At 44.7% G+C, this 22,792-nt stretch overlaps 1 pseudogene; it reads left to right on the forward strand.

Moving 5' to 3' along the window:
• LOC134431520 (CBP80/20-dependent translation initiation factor-like) overlaps positions 1 to 22,792 on the forward strand; it is a 184,208-nt pseudogene that overhangs the window by 27,736 nt on the left and 133,680 nt on the right.

The following is a 22,792-nucleotide window of genomic DNA, read 5'->3' on the forward strand; positions in this document are numbered from 1 at the left end:
GGGCGTCCCCCCCCGCTGCGGTCAGTCCTGCTGCCGCAGCCGCCGTCCTCGTTCCAGGAGTGTTCCCCGTTCCCCGGGCGCAAGCCGCTGTCCCGGGTACCGGCACCAAATGTTGCCTTCTGGATCAAGGCAGGCGACCTGGTTCTGAGGTACAGCTCGACAGCCCTCTCTCTAGGGCCGTTCGGGCCAATGACATACGCAGACACCAATGTGGTGGACGGTCAAAAGGCGTTTATTACTTCTTCTCATGGGGTCTTATAGTCTTAGGGGTCTCTACGTCAAAAAGGGGTTTGTCCTTCTTACCTATGGTTAGTAGGGAATGGAAAAGTACTGGGTAAGGGATGGAAAAGTACTGGGTAAGGGATGGAAAGTTACTGGCTTCAGTGGGGCAACATTCCTATTGTTAGTGGGACCACATTTCTATGTTAATTTCTTATCTATGAGTACCTGAGGGTCTTATCTATGGGGAACCGAGGGTCCTAGCTTTCCGTGACATCGCGAAATCTTCCGCAGCGCCTCTTCCCTAGCTACCACAATCAGTGCTTGCTTTTTACATCTACTACATCTAAGCAAGGCCCAAAGAATACAAAAAGCACACTTATTACATCTTACTTATACAATCACTTGAACACCTCTTTAACATTTTTAAGTTTTTCAAAATACAATTTCAGAGTTTGATGTTCCACCGACTGAGTTATCTGGGCTTCTGATGTTTAAAGTCTACGTTAATACAGGTGATTTTAAGGCAGCATAATGGATGCTGAGCCAAATTGGCCGAAATTTGGCTCAATGCATTCACCACGCTGATTTCTCTTTCACAGTCTCTGCCAGGAAGAACAAAAAGTCTTTTTTAATCTAGGTGAGGAGCATCTTGATAGTAATGCTCCTTGGTGTTGCTTATTTATCATCACTGGTCTCTTAACTGCTTCGTGCGCTGGAAAGGCTGGGTTTGCGCAGACTCTCGAGTTGTCTCTGTCGCCAAGCGCCGGCCGGCGGCACTGAGTTTTGTTCACCGGAGACACTGTCCATGGCGGCGCTGGCTGAGCAGCGGAGCTATACTTGCAGTCTGTTAAGGTACCGTCTGTTTAGGTTGCTAAGTCAAAACTAAGGCCCCCACCAGCTGCGGGGTGGAGGGAGAAGCGCTCGCGCTGGAAAAGCGCTCTAGTCTGTGCTCTGCTTGTGTCGGAGTGGGGCGACCCCCCAGCGCTGGACTTCCTGTTTTGGGAGACGCACCAGCAGGCTGAATCACTGCGTGTGCTGGACTCACAGCACAGCATCCGCAGCGGCGCGGGTTACTCCCCCCACGGCGGGGCTCCGCTCTCCCCGCCACTGCCGCCTCAAGCGAGCTGCTGGCCATGGCTGCTCCTCATGGCGCAGCGCCCATGCTGAGTTTGGAGTGGCACATCCCGGCAGGCGCCCCGAGCCGTGGCTGCTGCCGCCATCACAGCACGGCCGCTGATTTATTGTGCATGTACTTGCAGCGCCAGCACCACAATGCATGTTTTTGCAAGTCTATTTGCAGCAATATTGGGAATTCTCTTATCAAGTCGACAGTCTATAGTCCCTGCTTTTCTAAAAAGCACTTAAAAGTCTATACGCCGCTTGTCTCTGTATTACCTTTTAACCTGATATTCAGTGCGCTGCAGCCTTTCCAGGAAGTCAGCGACGTTCAGTCAGCTGGACTCTCCTATGAGGTCGCCAGGGCACTGCAGCCCGCCCTTTCGCCTTTCGTCAGGTCTCCTATATAGGGTCGCCTGAGATGCGAGGCCCGCTGTTTGTGCCTCCTAGGCTGCGTCAGGACTGACACCGAAATACTGCACCGGACTGTGGCTCGCAGGCCCAAGTCTTCTGTAAAGTCCGTAGGGTCTGTAGGGTCTGTAGAGTCCGTAGGGTCTGTAGAGTCCATAGGGTCCCTGTTCGGGCGCCAATTGTTGCGGTTTTCCAGCCATTTGTCTGGTGCAGGGAAAATTCGGGGCTCAGTATGAGTCATCAGCAAGTTCCATTTATTGAAGAGAGCATCAGACACTTATACAGCAAGTAATAAGCTCATGAATATTCTGTAATTTACACCGTCCATTGGCCACACCACAACATCAGCTCTTCCCCATTCCTTAGGGGTTACATCTCTCTTTTCTCATGTCTCTTTCACTATTTGTTATCATACTACAGCTAGGCCCAAGGACACGCTATCCTGCAGGTGCAGGACTTGGAATTAGCCACGGCCTTGTACTTTTCCAATCTCTAGTGAGCTAAAATCCCAACAATTAACTACAACGACTTGTGATTATCATAACAAACAGGTAGCACTGTACAGCAACACTGGTCTGACTGGTTTTGTAACTTTTTTTTTCCCAAAAAAAATTGGCAGATTTTTTGTTTATAACAGATAATGTTGGAGATTAGGATTTTTTTCTCTTTTTTCCCTTTCTTTCAGGGAATTTTCTCCCATCTGTTGCCTAAGAGATAACGACCAGTACTTAAGAGAGATAAAAGTGGCCAAGGTTGGGGGAAGAGGTGCAGCTGGCTGCAGCCTCTTAACTGGGGGCTTTTCTCTTGGGAAGGGAAGAGATACTGGGAGATTTTTTGCTAGGGGGTCTGGGAGCTAGGCTCAGCTCCATGCTTTTTCTCTTGGTCTCAAGATTGGAGGGGAAAGGTCGAGCTGATACTGCTGCAGGAGAATTCGCTGCTACTGTGGAGTCCAGTCCATCACTGCTTCTTCTTTACCATGGGTGAGCCTTTGCTCGTAAGAGCAGCTGGTTAAGTGGGACCTTATTAATAGCCGATCTGACTAGAAAGAACCCTCACCATCTACTTAGGAGCCTCAGGGAAAAAACCTGGGACCATGACCCCCTCCTCCTTCCTGGAGGGGTGCATCTCCATGGCTGTATGTGGCAGCTGCTATGGAGAAGCCTGGCTGCTGCTGCCCAGCCCCACTATTTTCTGCCACTGTCTCAGGCTTTTTTGCTATGCTCTAACTCAACACCCTGTGTCTACCTGATTCCCCATGGCTCCTGCTAAGGCTGCAGAGTTTTCGGTTACATTTTGTTTGACATCCCAGGGTATGCCTGCCTGTTATTCCAGCAGCCCCTCCAAGGTTCCTGCCACAGCCCAATTTGCCATTACCCATGTTCAGAGAGGAGGCTGAGCTCATGCCCACAGCGCTGCCTGCAGTCTTAGGGGAATCATCGCACCCTCCCAGTCCAGCCAGGAATCAACTGTGCCCCTGCTGGCTGTGACCATAACTACAACAAAGGGGAATGTGCTTGACAGCCAAGAGAAGGCTGTTATTGGGTTTCTGTTTTAGTTTGTTGTTGCTGCTATTGTGATTGTTTGTTTGCCTTGTTATACATATATATATATATATATATATATATATATAGATATCGATGTATATATATACACATACTAGTAAAGAACTGTTATTCCTTTTCCCATATCTTTGCCTGAAAGCCCCATAATTTCAGAGTTATAATAATTTAGAGGGAAGGAGGTCACATCTTCCATTCCAAGGGACGTTCCCGCCTTCCTTGGCAGACACCTTTCTTTCAAGCCAGGACAGGGGTCAAGAGGAGAAAACTCTTCTTTAGACAGCAGTACAGAGTTAGGCAAACATTTGGAAAATGGCTTAGGATCTTCACTGGGTTGCAATAAGTCAGTGTCCAGATCAATCCTGGCTCTCAAAGCTCTACACTAAATGCTATAACATGTTGCATCATTTTAAAAGAAATTTTTTTAATGTGTTTAATAAAGGCTTTTGCACATCTCAATTGAAAACCTCTCTGCTTCTTGAGTTGGTGTTTTACCAAATCCCTGTGTCTAAAGTAACTGCTTGCCATTGACTTTGGGTCAGTTTTTGGACAGCTGTTGGGACATCCTGTCAAATTTTCCCTTAGCTTCTACAGGTAAGACATTTATTTCTTGACTAGAAAGCACTAGTATAAATAGAACATGGAAAAAAAATCCTATAATGTCTCCTTGCTGCAGGTCAAAGAGTCACAAAGGTCTAAAGGAAAATAGCTGAACACTAAGACAAAACATGGGGGCTCATGCATACTATTAAGGATGTGTGTTGAGGGACAGTATTGTGGAGCAATGGTGGTGGGCTGTGTCTGTGCATCTTGTTATTGGTTTAAAGTTTATATCTTTTGGAGGACTATCAGATCTCAGGATAACTGATCAGCCTGGCTGTATTTTTAAAAGAGGCAGTCTGGAGTCTGAAATCTAAGTTCTTTTATTCCAAAGTAATAAAAGATGAATCTGTATTCATTCAAGTCACATTCTTATCAGTAGTCCAGGATCGTTGCTGTTGAGATGGTCACAACAAACAGAAGAACACACTGTATTTAAGAAGGCTTCTCTATATTTATTTTTACAGCATGCTGTTTATTTATACCCTTTCACAAAGTTTATACTTACTCATTGATCACAGTAAATCAACATAGTGTTCATTTGAGCAAGGCGGTGTCCACCACTATTTTCTGCCCAAAACCTAAACTACAGGCCCCTCATTTATCGCTCCTTCTCCTTTGTTTCCATGCCGAGGGCCTTGGTAAAGCTCCTTTCAGGAGAAAAGGCGACTTTTATCATCTTCTCTCTTTAACTAGCTCTTTCTGACTCACAGACCAGCTGTGAGCCCCTTCCACACAGGATCTGTCTTTGCACTCAGCAAATGTTTGGGAAATGATTTGTATTCCAGTTGTGTACTTTACGTTTAGACTAAACTGGATTAAATTCTTTGTCACTGTAGTTTTTAATGGTTTTCATGTAATTTTTGTAATCATGTTTACAGTGCACTAAGAATCCAAAACCATAATTCCAAGTAATGCAGTTTATGCAGAGCACCATTTTCAAGCAAATTCTACTTGAAATCACTGCAGTGATTTCTACACCAGTCTGGGCAGTCACCCTTGAATTCCAAGGGGGAGTCTTCCTATCTGGTTGCCCACTCTGTGCAACAAGGGCCTTCATCTTAATGTCCCTAATGATTTCTCTGCATCAGTGGAAGATCCAGTGTGGAAGCCCTGGGGGGGCATCTCCTAAGTTACACCCCATTGGCTCCTTCCCCTGTTCCTATGCCTGAGCATAGCTGTTCCTGAGCCGCTCCCTCCCATTTCCTGGATTGGGCCTCACCTTTGTACTGCCCTGAGACCAGGGTGAGCCCGGGGACCCCTGGAGAGAGAGAGCTGGACCCTCGTGGTATGTGTATGTCTGGGACCTGAACATCTCACCGCGTGGCTGAATTAAACATCTGTGGATATTATGCATAGGCCCTTTTTGCTTCTTTACCCTGGAGTTTACTAGCAGGGATTCAAGCTGCAACAATCCAGCAAAGCATTCAAAGAGCTGTTTTAGAGCTATCTTCCATGCCATCTGTACTTCGGATGTCTTTCCCAAGCTGGTGTTGCAAAGCAGCTACCTAAATTCTTCATGAAGAATCATTTCCATGAAGCTTATAAGAAAATAGCTGACTCAGGCAGCCCATTGCAGAATGTAAGGACTTTCATTGGACTTCAGCAGTAGATGAGTTTGCTCTTCAATGCTTTGCTGAGTCTGCTCCGATGCACTTTGTACCATGTCCTTTCAGCCCAGAAGTGCTGTCTCTGCTCCTGAAGCACATCCTGAGTGCTCATCTGGTGGTCTTGTGAATGGGGTGTCCAGCACTCTTGTGGGAGAAGTATCACAACAGTGGTGTGAAGTGATGCTGTGGGAAGGCACAGGGAGAAATCAGATCCATTTATGTGTTTGGAAAGGCTGAATCAACTGGCATCCCATAGCAGAAGATAGTACATCCTATGGTGAGCCAATGCTTTATGTCAATCCTACAGCACTTTTTTGGATGCATTATTGCATGAGCACCTTGGGTGTCTCTGTGTGAAGCCCTTCCATCATGTAATCAAAGAATCACAGAATTGTTTGGGTTGGAAAGGACCTTTAAAGGTCATCCAGTTCAACCCCCCTGCAGCGAGAAGAGACATCTTCAACTAGATTAGGTTGCTCAGAGCCTTGTTCAGTCTGACCATGAATGTTTCCAAGGATGGGACATCTATAACCTCTTTGGGCAATATGTGCCACTGCTTCACCACCCCCACTGTAACAATCAATGCTACCCTGTTGGTTTATAGTGAGTCTAATTATGTTGTAAAGGCTAAACCAAATCAACTCTAGCAAACAAGACAGATGTAATTGTCCAGACCCAAAGGAGGGTTGTCAACAGCAGCTGTACTCCAGGACCAAGGTGGTGACAAGAGTTGTGCCCATATAGGTAGCTCATGAGAAGGTTTCATAAGGTTTTTCCCAGCAGCCAGATGCTGTAAGACTCATCAGAAACATCTCTACCCCCCATAGTGTTGGTTTTGTTGGCTGTGCTTTTCTGCTGGAGTTCATTGTATATTTTCAAAGATGTATACATGTAATATCTAAAGCCCACACTGCATATCAGCAGTTCAAAGATGATTTTAAATCCTGATCACCACCATCTTGACAGGTGGATTTTCTACGCTTCCAAAATGCTGTGTCCATCCAGATGCATGGCCTCAGTCTAGTGATCAGGATAGTCTTTAACCCTAGTGACAGAAAGGCATAAATGAAGTGTGAATAACTTCATTTTTGTTTTCTGAAGTGAACATGACATCTTGTTCCCTTCTATTCTGAGGAAAATTCAGAAATTAAATTGGACCCAATTTAAACCAGTTTTAAAGAGAAAGTCAAAGGAAAAACACATGTAAGTCCCATGTTCTTCATCCTTGGAGCTGGTGGTTGTTGCTTTCTATGGGGTTTTGAGGTTTTTGATTAAATTGTGTGGACTGATACTCCCTGCACCAAAGCAATTCTGAGTTACTATTATACATGAGTGTAAAACATCAGAGTGCCTTTGATGGAGATAGGATTGGTGAAGAATACTTTTGGGGGAAGTCAGGCCTCTAGAATAGAAATTCAGACCTTCCCCCTCATATTCATAACAATATGCCCCAGACCTCCAGGACCAGTTTCAAATGCTATAAAATTCCACCAGCTCTTAACTGGGGTCCTTCAGGCCCTCTAGTTTGGACCACAATGTCCCTTAGATGCCCAAGGCCAGTGATGATGGGCATTTTTTACTTCAGCAGCACTGCCTTGCCCAAATCCCTCTGTCAGTGCCTGCTTGGGGGTACCAGTCCAGTTATTAATGAAGCTGCATTGCACAAGGTGAAGCAGCTGGTCTGGCTGGAATATGCTTAGTTCAGAAAGGCAGAAATTGGTTTGTTACTGGTATGTTACAGAGGATTTAGTTTCTTCCTGTCCTTTCCCTTTTCAGGCTGAGTATTCTAGACAGCTAGCTAGTACAGCTGGGAAGAATCCAGCTGCTATCAATCTCTGTGAATTTAGCTCTTTCAGTGGTGACTAAGAGGTTTTTATAATTTCCCTCCCTCAATGCAGAATTGCAGTGGGATTTCCAAAAAGAAGGTGGGGAAAGGTGGTCCTTTATCCCATAGAGCCAGCCCCACCAGTACTCCATTTGCAGGTACAGTTGTTGCATGACTTGTGGAAGGTCTGTTCCTCCAGCTTTGAGGGGTGTTGCACATAAGTGGGATCTTGGGTCCTTATGGGAATAGAGGGTCCCACAGAGTCCATTTCTGCAGCAGATCATAATCTGACCCTTATAATGGCAGTTGCTACTTAATTGCAGGCATGTTAATAGCAAAGCTGATCATGAGATACTACCAAGACTTAGCATCATATTCCTGAGCCTGATCCTGGCACATAGATGAAATCCTGCCTGGGCAGAAAAGTGGAGAGAAATTTATTGTCCGCCAAATGCAGTGAGGAATGTTTTCATGCACTCACCAGAAGAATGAAGGGGATGCAGAAGGATGCCCAGATCCCATGGCCAAAGGATGCATCCCTTGGCCACAGCAATGCTCTTCATTCTCAACCTTTTGCCTGAGTAGCTGCAAGCCCAAATAAGTTATTAAATGCTGGGTGGCCCCAGCCATGCCCACCAGGTATCAGGCTCTGTAAAAAAACAGGACAAAACCAGAATCCTTTCCCTTCAAGGCATGTAATGTGCCTTGGAGAGTTTTGTCCTATGGGAGAATTGCTTGGGATTGAGGGCAAGAGTGGTGTCCAGGAAGGTTCTTCCATGTTAAGAACCAGTATGTCCAGAGCACCCAGTCCCTGAGCACATGCACAGGATCTCAGTCTGTTTGGCCATACAGGATGCTCTGCATCATGGGGTAAAAGTCCCAAGTGTCATGGAGGATGAATACAATCACAGAATCATTTAGGTTGGAAAACACCTTTAAGAACATTGATGCCAACTGTTAATCCAGCACTGCCAAGCCCACTGCTAAACCATGTCCCCAAGTGCTGCATCTACACATCTTTTAAATCCCTCCAGGGTTAGTGACTCCACCCATGCTCTGGGCAGTCTGTTCTAATGCTTGACAGTCCTTTTGGGGAAGACATTTTCCCTAATATCAAATCTAAACCTTACCTGACTCAACTTGAGGCCATTTCCTCTTGTTCTGTTGCTTGTTGCTTGGGAGAAGAGACAGAGCCCCACCTGGCTACAACCTCCTTCCAGGTAGTTGTAGAGAGTGAGGTCTTCCTTGAGCCTCCTTTTCTCCAGGCTGAATACCCCCAGCTCCCTCAACTGCTCCTCATTAGACTTGTACTCTAATGTAGCTTCTTACCTCTCAGTAATTTTAAGAACTGCCTAACCAAATCTCCATATAACCACCGGGAGAATGTATCCCCACATTGTCTTCAAGCTCTTCACATGCTAGACAAATGGTGGGGGTTCTCAGAGGACTTGTGTCCCTTGAGGGGTGTCCTAGTCACAGGATATAGTGGTTTTGGTTTGCCAATTTAAGATTTCGCCAATTTTGAAATTTTCCCAACCAATGCGCTGATGAGTATGGTGGGTTTCAGTGCCAGCCAATCACCCATGCACTCACTTCCTGCTGTGAGATAGGAAGATAGGATTAGGAGAAAGGCAAAGCAGGCTCAAAACTTTAAAAGGGTATAAAGAAAATTTTATTAACAGTAACTAAAATGAAAAAATAAGTAGTAAGAATCAAAACAAACCCTTCAGAACACTTGTCCTCCCCCCACAACCGTTTTTTCCCCACTGACAATGTAAAAAAACAAAACTTCAAATTTCCAGTCAGTTTACCACCTCTAAAATAGTCTTTTTGCAGTTCACTTAGGGAGAGAAGTCCCTCTTGTTAATGTTATGGAGACTTCTCCACAAGAGGAAAAAACAGTTCTCTGATGGCTCTCAATTTCATCACAAATAGCAGCGGCCCAGGGGAAATCTGCTATCGTGAATCCCCTCCCATTTTCCACAAGTCTTCCCACAACTTGTTTATGGGCCATGTTGACTTATGGAGTACTGTTTTAAAGATGAGCTGTTCAAAGGCAAAAGTTGTCATTATCTATTTCTAAAATCAACTCCATTCCTGGGAACAGAGATCTTTTTCTCCTGGGGGCACAGGACTACTCTTCTCTCTATCGCTGTTCAAACTTCTCATGGGATCACAGCAACTTTAACATCCACTTACTTTAGCATGGGGGCCTTTGCTAGATATCAGTTTGAACCCTTCATCTCCCCATAGTTTCATGTGTTATAGGGAAAAAGAGTCTTTTCTCCATAGCTTACAAGAGGCTTTCAGCTCCAAAATCAAGGCATCTTCTCATCCCTCTCATCTGGGACTTAACTTCTTCCTCATTGACTTCAATATCTTCATGTTGTTCCTTTACATGCTTGCATCTTGTTCCTTTCTCTCACTCGAGGGAGGGTTGAAGCACTGAAAGAGTTAACATGTCGCCTGGGCCCTTCAAATGGTCACCTGACCTGCTGGTAATTTGTGGCTGGAGCTGCGGCTGGGGCTGTGCCAGGATCGTCTTCATGGTTGGTTTTGGGTATTTTCTGTGTTCCATTCCAGCCACAGGGCCACTCTGCACGGGCTGCAGGGCCACCTCTGGTCTCAGCTGCGTTGGGGGGAGAGGACCTGATGGCAAGATTTTAACAGCTGCAGCCAACCCTGCTGTGGCCAGGGCTCCGCAGCCTCCCCCGCCTTCCTGCCTGGCAACTGCTGGGCCCAGACCAGCCAGAACGGGGTTCAGCATCCCCTGGACCCCCTGGAGAGGGGCCTGGCCCCCCACGGCAGACCCTGCCCAGCCCAACCCAGGAAGGGGTCCAGCGGGCACAGGGTGTGTTAACTTCTTGCTGGCTGGGAAAGAAAGAGGAAGTTCACGAGTTTCTTTAGTCTTTAACATGTGTTTTTCACAGCTGCGTGTCTAGCTTCTCAGTGGTTCAACAGACTGTCAGTTACACAAAAAGCTTTTGCATCACTTCCTTAAATTCCTCCCATGTCAAACTATGACACAGGAGTAGGGCACCAGTTTAGTACTATGTGGGTGTAACCAAACAGTGTATTCTACTCCCCTCTACATCAGTCCTGATAAACTGCTAACGATGGATTGTTTGCAGTAGTTGCCCAGTGCACACCCAACACCTCAGGCTACAATCTGGATGTTAAATGAGATTAGGAAAAGAAGCAAACCCTGGAGGCAGACTAGTGGGTTTTTTTCTTCACATAAATGACTCAGCTGTGATAACTCCCTCCTGGGAAGCACCAGCACATTCACACCCAGCCTGAGGGGTCATCTCCGTTAATGAGGCATAATGGACTCGATGGTTGTCTTGGTTTAAAAGGCAGATGTCTGCCAAGGAAAGATGACCCCTCCCTCCAAATCATTATAACTTCGAAATTATGTGGCTTCCAGGCAAAAATATGGGAAAAGGAATAACAGTCCTTTATTAGAAAATATGTATATAGCAAGACAGAATAAGCAATGAAAAGAAATAGTAACAGAAATTCCTCACCCTTTAAGCCATTTCCCCTTTGGTGTAGTTATGACTACAACCATCAGAGGGCACTGGTGGCTCAGGCAAGGCTGAGAGGCTGCAGTAACTCTCCTGCTGCTTCAGGGGGTGCTCCAATGCTAGCCTGGAACCTCTCCAGGTGGTCAGTGGCGACTCAGAGAGAATGAGGGGAAAGGACGACTACTTCAGGGTCTCACTCAAATGGCGATCAGTCTTTGGCACCACCTATGGCAGCCAGCACACACTAGGGACGTGGGCAGGGCTTGGTCGTGATGTTGCTACTGTGCAGAAAGGGATCTGGCAGGAGTGGCCCTGGCCTCAGATGACACCCCACACATTGGCTCTGGACTCATCCCAAATGGCAAGAAAGCAGGAAAAAGCAGGGAGGCTTGCTGTGCCGAGACCGCAGTGCAACAAAAATCCCAGAGCAAAGCACACAGATGCTGCTGTGGCCACCACGCCACTGACTGCTTGCTGCAGCACCATACCTCCGACTTTTTCCTCCTGCGCTCAGCAAGAGAACCACACCTTCTGGCGCCAGCTCTCGCTGCTGCTTCCCTTCATGCAATATCTTTGATCCTACACCATAAAGGCAAGAAAGACTGCCTAGGCAGCGCTGCCCCCCCCACCCCGTGGCCAGGAAATCTTAAAAATGCAATGATAATTTTTGAGCACAAATGATCATGAGATACCTTATCATTATGAACCATCCCCAAGACAATGGCACTAGCAGAATAGGCAGCTGCAATGACTTAGACTATGAAAGACTTCCAAAATAATTAATTACTTGATTATACTATATTACACTACATCTAAACTGAATCTGCGCAAGCACCCAACTCAACTGCCCAGAATCTTGTGACTGTCTGCTGACCGACAGTCTGCACACGTACTTGGCCCTGATAGGCCAAGGAAACAAAACACTATTACTTTGGGTAAACAATCTTTATATCGCATTCTACTTTGGCACAACACAGGAACAGCAAATGAGGTAAGAATTGTTTTGATCATTCTTTTCTCTGCTTCTCTCACTACTGCTCTCAGGTTCAGAGAATGTGAATCTCACAATCTGGGTCCCGTTCTTCCTGCTTTGGCTCTTCTTCCCTGCAGATCCTGTTCCTTCTTGGCTTTTCTTCTTTGCTGGAGTGTTGGGAAGATAAAAGCATGCGAGTCTTTGCTTGAATGCTGGATAATTGTTTAGACCTCTGCCTGCTGCCAAGTCAAAGACATTGATCCTTGTTTACCATTCTCCTTCCTTTGCCTTTTCTTTCTTGCAATCTTTATTCCTTAACTTTTTTAACTCTGTGGTTTTCCATCCTATGGTCAGTGACTGCAGAGCTTCAGTCTGTTTGCTCTGCCCCTTGCCATGGGTATATCACCTTTTAGCTGTCCCACACAGGGATGGAGCTGCCTGTCCTCTCTCCATCTAGCACAAAAGCCCCAAATAGAACAATCTTGAATATTCCACATTGACCTAACTAGGGCTTTTTTTAATCTTAAACATTTTTTCTTTCACAGCCATTAAACAGAAACAGTTTTGATTATAATATCATTATGTCTTTAGGAAAAAACTTTCCCCACATGCATTTCTTGCAGAAATTCACAGCAGTTTGGTTTCCAGCTCATTTCCAGGCATTTCCCCTTACTTCTGCTGAAATTAAGCTGTGTCTGTGTGCAACTTTTATAATTTCTGCGCAATATTTTCCATTTAAATAAAGTAACAGTCTGTCTGTTTTATAACCCAAGGCTGGAAGTGTACCCAAACAGTTAGATGCTTGAGAGAAGAGAAGAGCAAAGCCACAGAAAGCACAACTTGCATGCTTAAACATGCGAGGGCTTAGTACTAGATAAAGGTTTTAATTAACTTGTAATTTGACATTCCTCTTTTAATAAGAGCTGATTTTTACAAAATGGTTTATGTGATTGTGTTACTGAGAGGAAACAAAGAAATGCCAGGAAAATTTGATGTGGAGAATCTGTACTCATAAACTGCTTGTAAGCTTCAGCTAACAGGAAAACTTCTCCTTCACTTTTTTTTTTTTTATTATTCCCTGCCATTCAACTTGCAAAAAAAAAAAAAAAAACAAAACAAAAAAAAAAACCAAAACAACAAAAAACCCAAAAACCAAACAAACAAACAAAAAAAAAAAAAAACAAACCCAAAACAATCCAAACAAAACCCCTACATTGATTATCTCAGAAAACTGGTTCTCGTCGTTTGAGACTAAAGACAAATTCCTGCCACTGCCACTAAGCCTCTTCCTCCCATGTTTGCCAATTATGAACCTTCACGCTTTATGGTTAAGAGCCAGTTGGCCTCAAATATAGGTTTTAACTCCTGGGGATGCCGAGGAATACAGATTCCATGGGCAGATGGCTTTGTCAGGCAAGGTTAGCAACTGTTTAGCTGCTGACCATGAAATGTATTTGTGAATGGCCAATTCCTTCATCTGACTGAGCATTAAAGCATCTCACATGCTCTCAGAGTCAAGACTGAGCATTAAAGAGGCATTGGAAAGGCAAGGAGGTGCTGCCTTGCTTAGAGCTAACCCTGCACTGTCCTGGGTGAAAGCACACCATGTCAAGACAATTTCCTCCTTAGTTGCATCCTTGATGATGGCATTCTGTCTCTGCCTTCTCTGCTCGGGACAATCAAGCTGCAGCCTATGTGGAAATACAAAATGTCTGAGGCTGTCAGTGTTTTTTCCTTTCAACTGTTTTTTGGGGGCGAGTTATCATCTCAGCTACCAGTTCTAGCCAGCAGATGGGCTTGCTTGCCCCTTCTGAGCCACTGTAGTCTCTCTAGACAACCATTTGCGGGCAGTTCCTCCTCTTTGTGGCTGTTGAATTCCCATGTTATCTGTTTGGACCTGTATGCATTTAGCCTGCTATCTGGAGGCAATGGTTCTAGCACTCCGTGCTGCCAGAGCCAAGCATGATACTCAGCTTCTTCATTCATGCATATGTCTTGTCCTGGTGTAGCAATGATGAAGGACATGCATAAAGAAAGGTGTATTGGGTTTACATGGCCAAGCTTTGGTAGCGGGAGAGGGAGGAGGGGGGTGCACTACAAGGATGGCTTCTGTGAGAAGCTGCTGGAAGCTTCCTCCATGTCAGCTAGAGCCAATCCCTGGTATCTCCAAAGACATATGTGCCACTGGTCAAGACTGGGCCAATTAGAAATGGTGGCAACACCTCTGTGATAGCATATTTAAGAAGGAGACGAAGAAGAAGAAGGAAAAAAAGTTATGGCACAGTTGTAATTGTGACCAGAGAGGAACAGAGTAAGAACATGTGAAAGGACCAACTCTGCAGACACCAAGGTCAGGGAAGAAGGACGGGGAGGAGGTGCTCAAGGCACCAGAGCTGAGATTGCTCTGCAGCCTGTGGTGAAGACCATGGTGAAGCAGCTGTCTCCCTGCAGCCCATGGAGATCCATGGGGATGCAGAAATCCACCCACAGCCTGTGGAGGACACCCATACTAGAGCAGGTGGATGTCTGAGAGGAGGCTGTGATCCCTGGGGAGAGAGGACCCCATGCTGGAGCAGCCTATCCTTGAAGAACTGCACCCTGTGGAAGTGACCCACAGTGCAGCTGTTTGTAAAAAACTGTTGCCCATGGGATGGACTCATATCAGAGAAGTTCATGGAGAACTATCTCCAGTGGGAGAGATCCCATGTTGGAGCAGGAGGACTCCTTTCTCTGAGCAGCGGGAGAAATAACACCTGATAAACTGACCGTAACCCCCATTCCCTATCTCCCTGCACTGCTGAGAGTGGAGGTAGAGCTGGGAAGGGCAGGGGGAAAGGTGTTTTTTTAAGGTCTTATTTTACTTCTCATTATCCTGCTCTGATTTTGTTAGTAATAAATTCAATTAATATCTTTAATTTGAGCTTTTTTTGCCAGTGACAATTTTTGCTCAGTGATCTCTCCTGGTCTCATGAACCCTTTGTTATATTTTCTCTCCTCTGTCCAGTTGTGGAAGGGAGTGATAGGGAGGCTTTGGTGGGTGGCTGGCATCCAGCTGGGGTCAACTCACTACAAAAGGCCAAACAAAACCATTTAGTGTGGTCATCAGGTTTATTTGGCAATTTACTTTTTAGCTTATTTTTTTCCACTTAGAAATTCCTTATATGCTTTAAATGGTTCATTGCAAATCCATGCAGCAGTATGCTATGTTAGTACAGCAGAGAGGGCGGGCAAGAGGAGCAAATGATGCTGTAGGCCAGGTGTATCAGGAGGTCCTTAAGTCTTATGAAAAAAAAAAATCTCCTGATATTTCTTGCCTGCCTGACTTCCCCTTGCTCAGCTGGAACTAACCAGATATTCCCCAGTTCGGTATAGAAGCAACACAGAAAACACAGAAGCCTGGGAGAGATTTTCCTGGTAACCAAAGCAATGTTATCTAACTGTTCATGAAAACTTTCAGCTGAAATATCTCTGTTGCTGAAAGATTGAGGTGTGAGATTGTGTTCAATGTCAAGAAATTGGCTCTCTTCCTGTAGTAGGGACACCCACCAAGGACCAGTCTGGTGGGGCAGATGTGTTGACCAAAAAGGCCATGCAGAAAAGAGTGAACTAATGATCTTCTTTGACTTTCTAGGCGACAGCAGAGACTTCCTGGTGGGAACAAGTCTCAGCAGCATGCAGATCATCAGCAAGGTGGCACCAAACACAACAGGGACCACCAGAATCTTTACCAAGGAGGCCAGGCCCTTCACTCCTCAGGTAGGACAGGCCACCATGGCTGCAGTCAGAACCGGAGATAGCATCACAACCAGAAGCACTTGCCCAATGACAAAGAAACACACAGAAATGCCAAAGAGACAGAGAACTTGAAAATCAAGGACACCGCCATCTGTGCAGTTCATATTCCCTTGGAGGTGCACCAAGGCCTGGAGGATATGGAGAAGCAGTCTCAGCAGTACATCCAAGAGTCAGAGACCAAGCAGAAAGACAGTATTCATGAACGCATTAGGGAAAGACCCAAGATCAATTTGCTTCAGTCTTCCAAAGACAGGCTGCGAAGGAGACTAAAAGAAAAGGTATTATTTCTTAGGGAAACATTGAGTTTTCCTTTTTCCAAGTCTGGCTGTTGGCTATTTTCCATACAAAGGGTGGAGTGGGCTCAAGAAAACTTTCCATCAATGCATCTTAATCTCCCAGTGTCAACACTTCTCGCAAAGTGTTTTCATGCTTCTTCAGGAGGCCTTTTATTCACTCAAGTCTTTTAGCTTGACTTCTTGGTTGAGGTTGCTACCAGCTTGAGTTCTTCAAAGACTGGGAACTCTTTTCCTGCACACCCTTGGGGAAAGCTGATTCACACGTGAGCTACAATGTGGGTACACCTCCCAACTGATACCCTTCCAGTCTGCAGAGCTCATCAACTTTGCAAAGAGGTCTAAAAAAAGGCAATTTGTGTCTCTACAATTACAGAGCTAAATCCCAAGCTTTGACTTTTGAGTGCTGAATAGCTGTAGTCAGCTACTTCAGTATTGATATTCATTTATCTCAGCAATGAATTGAAATGACCCTATCTTTTCCACTTCCTTCCAATAACCTAAACAACAACAAAACGATTGTATGCAAGCGACAGAGGAGAAATGCTTTTTTGAAACAATATTCAGCATCAGATTTCTGAAGAATTTGTAGATCTCTTTATTTGCCCCCTGTAAAACTCAGATTCTTTCTCTAGAGATTTTTTTTGTCAGACTAGAAAATTAATCTGTAAGGGTATCTCCAATGACATTTCCAAAATAAGTAGCAAAAATAACCTGAACATATACAACTCCATGGGAGTGCATGTTGGAAATGTATACCTTTGAATGCATGAGCATTTACTATTTATGTATGTGGCATGAGGGGGACGAAGAGATTTTGTTAGTTATTTTTATGTTCTTTAAAGCAATATCAATATAGAAGAGACTTTCAGATTATTCATTTTAATGTTCTTCCTGTGAATTTACAGTCTTATAAGAAACACATCACATAAGCACTCAATCTTGGGTGGTGAGTGGGTATTGTCAACACAACTGGCCTCCTGATGGGAGTTTTGGACAACTCCAACTGCTGTTTGGCATTGGGGTTGTCCAAAAAATTGTTGCAGTTTTGGATTATATAGCATGTTTTAAGAGTTTTTCAAATGCTGGGATCATGTGACATCTTTAATCTCAATTTAAATGATTAAATGTATCACAGAATCACAGAATATGCTGACTTGGAAGGTCCCACAAGGATTGAGTCGAACTCCTGTCCCTGCACAGGACACCCCAAGAGTCATACCATGTGCCTGAGGGTATTGTCCAAATGCTTCTTGAACTCTGTCAGGCTTGGTTCTGTGATCACTTCCCTGGGGAGCTTGTTCCAGTGCCCAACCACCCTCTGGGTGAAGAACCTTTTTCTAATATCCAGCCTAAACCTCCCCTGACACAACTTCAGGCCATTCCCTCGGGTCCTGTCACTGCTCACCACACAGAAGAGGTCAGTGTCTGCCCCTCCTCTTCCCCTCACGAGTATATTAAAAAGTAGACATTTTTGTAGAATTGCTATCTGAGCATTTTGCAAACATTGGTGCACTTTCAAAAGAGAGACCAAAAGAAATCAATTATCACCATGTCGCAGACACATAGAGAAACCAGTCCAAGATGTCAAAGGCAGTCAGGGGTAGTCAGACTTTGACATCCTGGATCAGGACCCTTGAGGAAATCTTCTCCCTGAGCTGAGGGGGAAGACTTTGGGATTGAGTGCTGTGGGAAATGGACAAAGAGCATTTCTGGGATGAGATTCATTTACTTGTGGTTTTTAATGCTGAGATTATACCATTGTGTTGCTAAAAGATGCTTTGCTTTTCTATGTCTGTTTAAATGTTTCTCCAGTCCCCTTCCCCCTTTTCTGTTTGTGGAAGGACAAAGGCTGATATGTCTGTTTTTTCCTTGTGTAACAGACGCCTTGTCTTTCCCTTTTCATGGACCAGGACGAAGTCACAGTGGAAACCACCAATCCTGAAAAGAATAAAATGAACAAATTAATTGAAATTCTCAATAGCATGAGGAACAACAGCAGTGACGTTGACTCCAAGCTCACCACATTCATGGACGAGGCCCAGAACTCTACCAGCTCTGAGGAAATGCCGGGGGAGATAGTCAAGACCATCTACCAGAAAGCAGTGATGGACCACAGCTTTGCTTCCACTGCAGCTAAGCTCTGTGACAAAATGGCCCTCTTCATGGTGGAAGGAACCAAATTCCGGAGTCTGCTTCTCAACATGTTGCAGGTAATGAGATAAAATTTGTTGGTTAGATACCTGCAGCATCACCTTGCCTGGTCCTAGCATGCATTAGAACAGGAGCTGAGCTGCTATCAAATTCCTTTTGAACTCAGTTGATGAGATGAGAACAGAAGTGTACCTGCAATTTTGTCTGTGTGCATCTTTAATGGTTGCCATAGATAACATGGCACCGAGGGCATTGTCAAGTTGCTCTTCATGCCCATTTCATGAGCTGTAAGTGTAATTACAGTATCTCACTCCAGGGCCTATTGAAGTGATATGCAGAATAAATAGACTCCACAACCTGATGTAGTTATGAAGTGGGTATGTATGGTCGTGCCTGGCACAAGTGAGATAGCTCTCATGAAAGCTTGTGCCCCCCACATCGTTATTCACAAAGATGTTCCATATGCATTACATTACACAATCTCTTCATGCATATTCAACCCCTGGCCTTACCTGTCCTCTCCTCACATGGTAATTAGATCCACACCCTTCTGAGCATGCGTTGTTTGCTGTGGTGGTCGCACAGGAGTATTTGGTGGTCTCTGAGGCCGAAGGTTGTGGTCTTCATCATGATTGAACTTTTGAACTTTTCTCCTTTGCACGTGCGCTGTGGTCCCTTGGTGCTTATCTGAGTACGTCTGTCGGTTTTGATCAGCTTGGAGACAGAGGACCTCCTTTATCTGGGTTTCTGCATTCCCTGGTCTTCTCTAGGTATTGTCCCTTATCGCAAGAAGCTTCAGAAATTTGCATTTTCCTATGCCCTTTTTACCATGGCAGAGGTTTCTTAAATAAAAGGTAAAAATTCAACACATAATTCTACAAACTAAAATTTAAATGCTTAATTCATATTGCTAACTTAAGCAAACTCCCCAAAACATCCATTTCACTATCTGTGAAAGGAGTGGGTTGCTTGTGGCAGCATCCCCATGTCATGAAGAGAATTCAGAGGATCTTACAGTGGAGGATCTCTTTCAGCACCAGAGATACCAAGTTAAGTCATGTTCCCTGAGTAGGTTATTTCTGGATGAGGGATTCAGTCCTGGTTTCTGATTGCAACATGGACTGAAATAATTTGTGTATTTGCTAATTATTCTGGGTAACTTTTTGTCTTGGTTTAGGGCAAATTTGGGAGAAAATCTCTAAAGGGGGTTTCTCTAGAAAACAGATTTAAGCGACCCCTCCCCCAACTGGTTTGGGAAAAGATTTCCTTGGAGAAAAGTGGAAAAAAACCTGTTTATTTCACAGGCAAAGCATTCACCAGCACAAAAAAAGAACAATATTAGACAATAAAACCTCTTGCCATTCCAAAAGAGATGACAAACTCAGAAAGTCCCCTCTGTGGGCTCACTCAGTCTGTTATCGGTCCCTCCAGTGCTGGAAATGCCGTGGCCTAGGCCTGGCCTGGTGGGCCACAGGTGCGAGCTGCTGGTGCTCTTCTGGATGTTCAGTCCAGAGCCAGTCTAAACACTTCCAAGAAAAAGAAAAACCACACTCCAGGGAACATCTCTGCCTTAGCTAGTTAAAAATTAACTAAAAGCAAAGGAGAGTTCTGTCCTGCCGTCTGTCCGTGCTGCAGACAACACAATCCAGGAGCAGGAATGTGGATGAGTGAGTGCAGTTTCTGAAAACAAACTGTGCGCTTCTTCTTTCCCCCTCTTTGCTCTCAGAATGAGTCTTAAAGGTGTAAAACTTATTTCTGGGCTAAACAGACGAATGGGGATACAAGCATCATAAAATCACCCCAGGACACTTGTTTATCGGCGTATGCAGCATTGGTTGACTGCTTACTCCAAAACCATCACTGACAATAAAATTGGAGGGGAAGAAAAAATAGTGCCTCTGATAACTGGTCCATGAGTTTAACAGTTGAACTTGATTATCTTGGAGGTCTTTGTCAGCCTAGGTGATTCTATGACAATGGTGGGTGATGGGGAAACAGAGCTGTCCTCAGCTGCCCACAATCTGCTGGGGGAAGCATGCTTTACTATAGTCCCACAGTTTGCTTTCTGGAGTGGGTGTCACATGGGCCTCCATCTTTCTGCCTCTGAAGACAGGACCTATAGAGTTGAAACCATGAATTTCTGTCCTTAACTTAATATGTGTTTCCATTTGACTATTCCCTCACACACCCATGCCATCTGTGGGGCATATTAAGCTCTTGTTTCATGTCTGTGATAACCCTTGGATTCTGTGCCTTGCTGCCTGTACCTTAAGTTGGCTTTTGGGCAACAAAGCAGGAAATAAGCAAATTAAAGTAATGAAAATTAATATTTATCATAACCAAAGATAATTCTAGAATGTCACTGGTTGGTTTTGCTTCTCTTGCTGCTCTGGGTGCATATCAAATTCAGCATCTCTCCCTGTGCTTGCTCCTTTTCTTCTATCCCCTGCAAAGCCTTTGGGCAGCACACATATCTGCCCATTGCCTGTACCCAGCCTGGATTTTTTTTCCCCAATTTATTTATTTCCAAAGCAATTATACAGCAGGAGGAGAAAAATTGTGGTCTGCATTAGTCTCAGATTTAACAGCAAGGGTCTGGAGGTGTTGAAAGCGAAGGGAGACGACCCATCTTGTTGTTGATCAGTATCGACTCCGATTTATTGATCAAATCAGTCACCCTTTATAATAGTGTTAATTAACTTCATGCATATTGCAAAATCCGAGCTCACAATAGGTTACAGAGAAAACTCTAACCCCTCCTTTTGGTTAAAATACCTGTGGTTGTTTATTGAAACCAAAATTAGTGTTCTCACTGTGATATGAAAAGTTCTCAAAACCTTCATATCTGTTCTCAAAACCTTCATATCTGTTCCCAGAGCAGCCAAGGACTGTTATGAGAAGACTGTCTGAGAATCCTGCTGTTTATAGAAAAGGTGTCTGAGAACCTAGTTATTTACAGAATCAAGCCTGGAAACTGCTGCTTTACAGCTGCCTTTTACTTTCCCATCAGCTGTATACCTTCATGGCCTCTTTCTTTAAGCCATGCTTGAACCAGGCTCTCCACACTTCTCCCGTTTGTTTTTTTTTTTTTTTTTCTTTTTGAGAAAGGAGGTTAGTTTGCCAAGTTTTCTCTATCATCCTACCAACCATATTTTGGATACAACTACAAAGATAAGGTAAAATAAGTAAAAGCATTTAAAAGCACACTCAGTATCTCTATAAGGTTCCCCAGCCACGGTCCGAGCAATGGCTTTTATCCCAAAGGGTTAAAACCACCCCCAGCTGAGCCACAATGTCCCGCCCTATCAGGCATTGCACGGTAGGTGGTAATTGGACTAAGAAAAGAGGGCTGTTAGCTGTTTTCATTCATGCGAACCTGGAGAGGAGGCGAACAGGCAAGCCTGAAAATGATCCTTTCTGTCCTTGAGATTTTCACATCCACCCTTTTCTTGGGTTTCCCAGAAAAGTTCAAAATCAGTTTTACAGTCTGTAATCCTTTAGTCATTTGGCTCAAATGGCATCAGCTGGGCAATTCTCAGTCCTTTGTTGATTTGGAGTGGTGGGAAAGTAGTATGCGCTTAAAGCACTTAAATTATTTAAACTTAACAGACTTATTTGTAAATAATGTAAAATCACTTAAATCTAACAAAACTTTAACAAAATCAACTGACTTTAAATTCTACACAACTTAAACAAAATATAATTCAAACTTAACAGAATCTAACTTAACTTAAACCTAATATAATTTAATCTTAACAGTATTTAATACTTAATGGCACTTAATAGACAATCCAACTTCAACTACTTAACAACAAATAAAACTTATAAAAATAAAATATAGCATTTACTATAACTTACTTACAGGCCTGATTCTAAAATACTAAGCTAAAACAACTTTTTTCACATTTTTGCTGCAGCATTTATACCAAAAAGCACACTCATACAATCTCACTCATACAATCAATCCAACACATCTTAACATTTTAAAATTTTTCAAAACACAATTTTGGAGTCTGATGTTCCACCGATTAAAGTCTATGCTTCTGATGTTTAAAGTCTATGTTAATACAGGTGATTTCAAGACAGCATAACCAATGCTGAGCCAAAATCGACCGAAATTTGACTCCTGCATTCATTTACGCTGATTTCTGTTTCACAGTCTGCTGGGAAGAACAAAAGTCCCTTTGACTTAGGTGGAAAACGTCCTGATAGCCTTTGGTGTCGTTTGTTTATTATCACTGGTTTCCCATTTGCAGCAGGGATCTTTTCTTTTGTTGACAGGAATCACATTTATTATGCTGTTCGGTCTCACACTGAAGCTTTTGCCGGCTGCGGTCCCGCGGCGCTTGTGTCGGAGAGGGGGAAAAATCCCCCCCCCCCCCCGCGCTGGGCTGATTGTTTCGCAAGATTTGCCGGCGGGCTGAATCACAGCAGGCGCTGCAGACACAGACACCGCTGGTTGGGTCGCTCCCCCCGCGGCGGCGCGGCTCCTGGGGCGGCGCAGCTCGGCTCCCGCGCGGCGGCTCCGCTCTCCCCGCCGCTGCCTCCGCTCCCGCCGCTACAGCGCAGCATTTCAGGCGGTCGCTCACTGCGGCTGCTCCCCATGGTGGAGCGCCCATGCCGAGTTCGGAGTAGCACAGCCCCGCAGGTGCCACGAGCTGCGGCCGCTGTCTTGAAGTCAGAGACATAGTGAAACAGTGCACCGTA

The sequence above is a fragment of the Melospiza melodia genome, chromosome W (genome assembly GCF_035770615.1).
Source record: "Melospiza melodia melodia isolate bMelMel2 chromosome W, bMelMel2.pri, whole genome shotgun sequence".
NCBI classification, from domain to species: domain Eukaryota; kingdom Metazoa; phylum Chordata; class Aves; order Passeriformes; family Passerellidae; genus Melospiza; species Melospiza melodia.